At 28.4% G+C, this 8,599-nt stretch overlaps 1 protein-coding gene across 3 annotated transcripts in view; it reads left to right on the top strand.

Moving 5' to 3' along the window:
- LOC108747111 (potassium voltage-gated channel subfamily H member 8) overlaps positions 1-8,599 on the top strand; it is a 31,120-nt gene that overhangs the window by 1,997 nt on the left and 20,524 nt on the right. The window lies entirely within an intron of this gene.

The following is an 8,599-nucleotide window of genomic DNA, read 5'->3' as shown; positions in this document are numbered from 1 at the left end:
AAAGCATATAATATTAATTCAACATTGGCGCCATTGGCGAATCGATTTTGTCACACAAAATTGTACATATTTCGATATAAATTTACGCGAAGAACATCCTCCTACTCTGTTACGATTGAAACGTACACGTTACGCCCGATGTCATCATCAATATACACGTATCATGTAACTTGTGAAATCTGACTGCAGCTTCCTCACTCGTGACGAATGACAATTATTAAATGCGCGATTCGAATAATATATGTAGTGTGTTTGCGTCGGAAAACTCTCTGCACAGAAACAAAGAAAATAATAACAATACATTAGTATTACTATAAGTTATATTACATTTATTACGTATTAATTGTAAAATGTGGATTCACGTTGTTTACATATTTATATATCTATAAACGTGTATTCAAACGCTTATACGTTTTACTAAATATATTTTGTACATATTATTATTGTTGTTATTTTTATTGCCGCTATTTGAAAAAAATTTTCTTCAATTGTTTTATTTTAATTTATTTATAATAATTTTTTATATATAGCGCATATATTGTAATAATATTATTATTAACTGTATTGTTATTATTCTTGTTTATTGATGAAATTATAATTGTATATTATAACAAAGAAAGAAACTATATATATTTTTCAAAAACTATAATGTCCGACGAATGCGGCAGTTCTATTATAATTCTGATACGATATAGGTCAAACAGCAATAAAATTTCTGTTCTATTGATTTTTAACATTCAACCAAACGTATGCCAAAGGATCATGGAGCGAGGATTTTTTATCTGAATCTTTCTCTTCAGTCATTTATCGATAAATTTTATTATTTCCTCAGCGGCGCACGCGTGCATATATCATATAATTAAATTTTATATTTAAAAAATTAATTAAATATATATATATATATATATATATATATCGCGTACATTTCTAATAAATTATTTCCACCTATAATTTTTCCAATTTCAAAAATAGCTAAATACGAAGTAAAAGAGATGCATATGATAAGAAGCCGTAAAAGATGAATAGAATTTGATCAGATCGCGCAACTCTTTTATTCCGTATAAATGCAGAGCGAAATAACACCTTCCGCAATGCTCGATCTAAAGATCAAGTTAAAGACATAAAGGTTAACAATACAGAATGTTAAGTGCTAATAAATGAATTTTAATATTAAAATAATACAAACATTTTGACCTTAGGTCATCCTCAGTATAACAAAAAAATATTATACAAATAAAAAGGTCGCAAAGTTACAAAACTACCAAATGATATAAACATAAATTTGATGTTCGAATATAATTTATAAAGGTTCTTCTAGTTAAAATTACGAAGAAATTACTTTTCTCGCTATTCCTCCAATATTCCTCCCCCCGCCGCCCCCCCCCCCGCATTTAGTGACAAAAATACCACTTTCCAACAAATGTCTCCTCACAATTGCATGTTAATTGTAAAAAAACAAAAATTAAGTCGCACCAACGTGCCTTGATGAATCAACATTAATTTTCAAGAAAACCAAATTGTACAATATATGATTCTGAATTAAAAAATGATTAGAATAAATTAATAAACTAGTTAAATTAAAATAGTAAAATAATTAAAAATAAGTTTTTTTCGTCATACCTATTTATACAACTAAAACGATTGCAAGGGTTCCCATCAATCGTCGGTGATGCACATATATAAATATAATATTATTTTTAATATAAAAACTTTTTTTAACTATTTTACTATTTTAATTTAACTATTTCATTAATTTATTCTACGTTTAGCTTTGCATTATTGAAATTATTTTAATATTAAAATTCGTTTATTAGCATTTAACATCTTGCACTGACTTGTAGCCTTTATCATTTAATTTGTTTTTAAATTGTTGAGTCTAAATATTGATTTTTAATTTTAAAGGCGGAATGTTATAAAGGAGATAGGGGTACAGAGCGTGACCAATATTTTTGGTGGTTTCCGTCTGCCATTTATATGATTCTCGGTCCTCGGATATTGTATCCATTCCGAATCAATATAGCTGTCACAATGTTTAGATGTATACATGTTTGCACAACACTGACGTGTTGCGAAAGCGAATTTCAAGCTATGTGTTTCACCTTCTATGTCAAAAAGTTTCACTCTCATGCGTTATGACATATACGATCGCATTAATTTTTAACGCTTTATGCATTGCATTTCAATGTGTGTTCAAAGTGACGTTGTTACTGCGATAACTTACATCTCCCGTGACGAACCAGATAACAATAATCTCCGATTAATTTTTAATAAAATACAATTTTAGTCAACTCTTTGAATTACATCAGTAATAAATAACAAAGGAGCATACAGGTCATCATTATATGATAATAATTATCGATAACAGTTTCACATAGATTAAGTTTTACATTACGCACGCAAAAGATCTTCAAACTGATTGCATTGAACTGCTATTTAGAATAAAAAAAAAATAAAAATCATTAACATGCATTTTTATGAGAACTGTGAACATCACAAAAATGCATGTTAATGATTTGTATTATTTTTTATACTAAATCTTTTTTACTTAGTCTCTCGTATAAATCAATGTCTCATCAACTTTAAAATCCAATATTTGACCCATTTCTTTATTTAATCGACTATTATGATATTACACAAGTAACAAATTCTGCACAATAAATTACAATACCTTTGGTTTAAAACGGAAAATATTACTGTTAAGAAACATCGTCAATGATTCTTTGGCGTGTGATTAATTTTTAATAATAACAAAAATCGCTTAACCATCGTTCATTTAGAATATCCGTGCACTGAAAAAAAAATACTAAATTTTTAATAAATATTTTTTTGAATGGTACTAACTGAATATTTACTAAATATAAACATACATTTATTTGATACAAGAACTATTAAGTTGATTTAACTTTTTTTTATTTAGTAAATATTTATTTATCATAACTAAATATTAAGTTAGTACTATTCAAACAAATATTTATTAAGATTTAGTACATTTTTGATTATAGTGTCGTATGTTTTGAATTCTGTGACCAATGACTAAAACATAACAACAGAAAAAAATTTGATAAAAAATCTAAGCAATAATATTGTAATCTGAAATTCACAAATTTAATAAACATTAAAGTGATATCGCGAGATTTGATTAAATATAATTTTTGCAAATATTCTCCAATTATTCTTATATATGTACATCACGAATAGAGTACATACGAAAATATTAAAACCCGTTAAGAAACTCCTAACCGGTGCCAGCAGTGCGCTAAAATTGAGATAAAATTCATATTTCAACAGAAATGTGATTTTGTTGAATATCGTATGTCAATCAGAACTTTGAGAACTGTATGTAAACAGCGAAAGATACGTCTGGTACATACGCAAAGCACGCGAAATGCTACTCTTTACAAAGTTGCGATATAATTAATTCTCCAGTGATAAGTTCACACCAAACTTAGTCTATTTTGTACATATTTATTATATAATATACTATAATGTATGAAGCGATCTTAATTTTCCTACATAATCTGCTATTTTATAGATATAAAGTGCATACGAATAATGTATCGATCGAAACGACAAGAGTAATGATGATTACTAAATATGGATAGCACGTATCTTATCGTAAACAATAACGGGTACTGACGCAGATAGATAACTAATCCAACGATGCATACACTTATCCGCGTTTAGTGCTATCATTTCAAAATAACTTCTAGAATTAAGTTTTTTGTCAATTAATATTTTTTATATTTTAAATTATTTTCATAATTAGTTTTGTCGTTGAACTTTATAATTCAACGACCAAACTAATTATGAAAATAATTTAAAATATAAAAAAAATTAATTGACAAAAAACTTAATTCTAGAAATTATTTTTACTGATCTATTATATATGGTAAATAAGTAAAAAAAATTAATAACTAAAAGAAATTAATTTCCTAGGTTCAATTTTCTGTTCAAACTCCATAATTATTTCAGTAACTTACATTAAAATATATATTATAGTTACAGATGTTGTTTTTGTTCGTACTTTTATTTGTCCGCTGGAGAGAAAAGAAACTAGAATTAAAGTTCCGAAATCAGCGATGCAGCAAACGAATCAGTTTCATTTCCCCCAAAAAATTCCGAAATACATTTGATGACAAGAATAAAATTAATTACACAGGATTCCATCAGCTTCAGATATGACGTTTCTCAAAGTTAATCTCTTGATATCGAGTAAGGAAGGCATTATAATTAAAAGGGAAAACTATTTTTTCCCTATGAGGAAAGACTAAAGTTGTATGATACGAAGATTGGGTGAAAGCTATTTTTTGTTTATGAAGAGAATGAATACTGTTTCGTTTTTCAACGGATGATAAATATTGCCTTTGTTTCTTCATCTGACGTTTACAAGTGGCATTTTTAATGTATTGTTAACAACAGGAAATATAGAAATTGTATTTATTATATTATATATACATATATTATTTGTATATATAAATTATATATACATATATAAAGAATTTTGGAAGAATTTATGCAAACTGAGCAAAAAAATAGTTTCTTTTTTTTTCTATAGATTGTTTAATTTGAAGTTAAAAAACATTTTATAAAAATAAATTTTTACAGAAGAAATTTCTTTTCCCAAAACCCCTCATACTATTTCTTAAAATCATTTTAAGACTTAGAAAATTTGTTTTAAAATACTATTTTGTTAATTTTTGTCCAATGATGTTTCATTAAAGTACACTGCTATAAAATAAAACACAAATATTGAAAAATATTAATTTTTAATTTTATATAAATTATATATAAGAACAAAGTATTATAGAATCGCGAAACTAACAAATTTTTAGCTCAGTCTCTTCTTTTTCAAATTTATTTAAAAACTTTTCTATAATTTTTTTATTAAGATATTTAATTTTTTATGAGACATGAGAAAATCGTGTTTCCAAATTTATGAACGATAATGTGTACATATTGTGTATATGTACATGAGAGAGAGACAGAGAGAGAGAGAGAGAGAGAGAGAGAGAGAGAGAGATTGGATATTATAATATTATATATTTGCTTGTATTTGCAAATTCATTAAATTAATATTTCACATTTTATTACGTTTTGGTCTTAATACATACATGTTGACTACAGTATGTAGTTAGGATTTATCATATGCAAACATGTTGACCACAGTATGTAATTAGAATTTATCATATGTAAACGTGATCGCGAATTAAATCACGTGATAAAAAAATCTCGAACGGTTTGAAAAATTTGCGATGGCACAATGATGAAAAATGAAATCGACTTAAACCAGGAATATACATATACTATATATTTGTCGCTTTACCGGAGAAATTCTCCGACCCTTCGCATTCAAAATTTTGCGATTAAAACCAGCGATTCGCCGTTTCCCCAGAGATTACCAAATTGGTATCGTTTATAATAAACTTGCTGAATAATACAAATCTTTCTGTCATTTTTGAAATTACCTCGATAAGCGGAAAATTTATATACCACAACACTTCGTACAATCCAAATCTTATATCTTTTCTAATCGAAAAAAGATATTTCCCAGTAATACTTTGATAATAACATTGTTCGATATTTTAAGAATTCAAATATGAAACGTAGCAATTGAGTACCAACAAAGCGTTGCTTAATGTAAAATATATGAATTAAAAGCATCCATAAAAAATGGACACAAATAATTATAATTATCTAAAAGTTTAATTAAAAGTGATTTATTATTTCTGACTTTACAATATTCTTTCGTGTTTTGTAAATGTATCGCGACCTGTACGGAATATAATTCTAAAGAAGTAATAGAAAACGCGACGTGGCTGCATTATATGTATAATCGAGTTGTAGTAAATTATATCACAACTAAGAGAGTTTCTTAATAGCAAGTGTACTGAGGTGGCAAGAAAGTAATATTGTTCTGTTTCTAACACTTCAAAACTTGTACGAAATATATCTACATCGTTATAATTCACATCTGTAACGCGCATCGTTAACTCTGTTAGATATTAAAGGAACATTATAATCCAATCCTTTAAGCTAAATATTTTGTTATTTTTAATTTTTATTGCGTATCAAAATATATAAATCAATCCATTTCTGTGGTTAGTTTCAAAATAAATGATATCCATATTAATATAAGTACTTAGTAGATAATAAATTAAATTTAAAACAAATTTAATAAATTTTTTTTTATTTGAACCGTTGTGTAAATTGTTTTAGTTAAATTAACAACATAGGAATAGTGACAATCTAGAAATGATTAAAAGTCACTCAAATTGGATATAATTTGACATTATGAATTTAATATATTGTAGCATTTTGTTATACTCGGAGATGCAACACGCGAACGCGGGAAACAATGGAGTAGCTCTCCTTTGGCAGGTCAATAACCGTTTGCTTATCGAAGAGACTATATGTATATATGTATAATATCGATCCACGGTTGCTAATAATGTGTTTTAACCTCGCAAGACTATCACAGAAGAATACCTATCTCTTTGCGAACTCAGAGATGAATATTGAACCAAGATTGCTTCGGCCAAGTTTTGACATTTCGACGTTTGACCACTTCGCTTTTCAGTCTGAGGATATAATGATATAATCCTCATCACACAAACAGTATCGTCGAATACAAATCTAAAATAAGTACGCTAATCATTTGATTGCTATGCCAATCCCTCGCGATCTCTTTATGAAAGCGTGAACTCTCATAATTAGCAATTTTGGAACGTCTTTTACGAAAATCCAAGAAAGAAGGAATTGCTATTGGCTAAATAAAATTATTCTATCAAATTATCTCTATTCGAACTTATAATTAAATCCGCGAAACGTGACGCAGCTCACAAGGTCATCAAATATCCATACCTTATGTATTATTCCTATAATCCATGATGACCATGATAATGTTACGATTAAACATTAACACGCGACTGATACTGGCTCTGTATAAAGTAATATTATTATTTTTGGCTGAACATCACGTATATTTTAATCCGTGAATATTTTATGAGCCCCAAAGACAACAAGGAACGTGACTGCAGTAGATAATAAGCAACGAATGCGTATGAATATATCGCGTGCTATTCTCTATATTCGTGATAATTTACCATAATTACCTTAAACCATTGTTTTAATTAAATTCGCGTATTAATGCTTGTCGAAACTGATACACCATGAAAATATTAAATTGAGCCAATAATAAAATGTTAAAAAAATATACTTTATCTTTATTCTACATTAAATAATTATTTTTTTTTTCATTTATCCTTGTTATAGTTTTGTAATTTACGCAATCAACTGTATGACCCTCAGAAATTTTCACAAATGTTTTTGTCGTCATTGAAATTGCACTGCGTTATTATTGCAAGAGGATTGGGGAATTACAAATAACATTAATGCACACAACTGATATATATATATATATATATATATATATATATCATATATTTATATATCTGTTAGACCATGAATTTTAAAACACTGCGTATATACTGGATTAATGGACACAAAACAATAATCGTGTTTTTAATACGATATGGATCCTTTTTGTGATCACCTCAAATCCTTTCTTTTTTATGTCTGTAGAGCGCAAAACTTATGACTTTTTGAAAATTTAACCTATTTGAATATTGATTATTGAAGCTTCAAATAACTGAATTTCCGAGAAAATGTAACAACCAGCTCACGTTTCCTACCGTAATCCAATACTATATCTTTAAATTACGCTCAAGAAAAATCTGATCGTGTTATAGTAAAAAAGAAACTCGTCGCACGAAATCTGTGGAATAAAAATTAGATTAAGAAAAATTCAACGGTATAACAACTACCGAATAACTGGAAGTGGGGGAGAAGCGGAAGAGAGATGATTCGATCAACACTTTGATATCGACTAATTAGTTATTTCGTTTGATGAGTTGTTCCGGCGATAACTTACCTAGTAATTTGCCTAGAGTTCGGAAGCCCCGTGGGATTTCCGTAATTATTTGGTGTTACCGCCTCCGGAGCAATCAGGCGAAACTACACCCGGGACTTTTCCTTGAACGACTCGTTTTCCACTGGTGCTAATAATCGTTTAGTAGTTTGCGATCAAATTATTACCGCAATTAACAATTAGCAAAAAATTTATGTTTCTAGCTTTGTATTATTGTATCGTTTTCTCAAGGCCTGTGATGCAATGTATTTAGAACAACCGACAATTAGTTACAGAGAATTAAAAACGTAAGTTTATTGTATTGTCCACAATCAAAATAATAACTCTTTGAAAAAAAAAACGAACGCATTATGCAAAACATTACATAATTATCCGAGTCATTACGGAACGATAGCTTCGTCAATGAGTCTGACGTCATTGTAATCTTTAAGGTAAAAGCGATGCTATTTTTTAATGTTGCATTTGACCTTGTGAGATTTTTTTTTCATTTTTCTCACCTCATACAGAATGACGTCTTCTTGTGACGAAAGCAAAAAGTTATGATACTTCATTATGCAACGGCTTTTGCTGTACTTGCTCAGGATTCACACATTATACACCAATGCGAATTCTCAGAAGCGGAAAACGCATAACTCGTGTGGTGCATTTAAATTAATACGACGAGCGGTAAAT

This window comes from Trachymyrmex septentrionalis, unplaced genomic scaffold, assembly GCF_001594115.1.
Source record: "Trachymyrmex septentrionalis isolate Tsep2-gDNA-1 unplaced genomic scaffold, Tsep1.0 scaffold191, whole genome shotgun sequence".
NCBI classification, from domain to species: domain Eukaryota; kingdom Metazoa; phylum Arthropoda; class Insecta; order Hymenoptera; family Formicidae; genus Trachymyrmex; species Trachymyrmex septentrionalis.
This window is presented reverse-complemented; position numbering and strand designations above follow the sequence as displayed.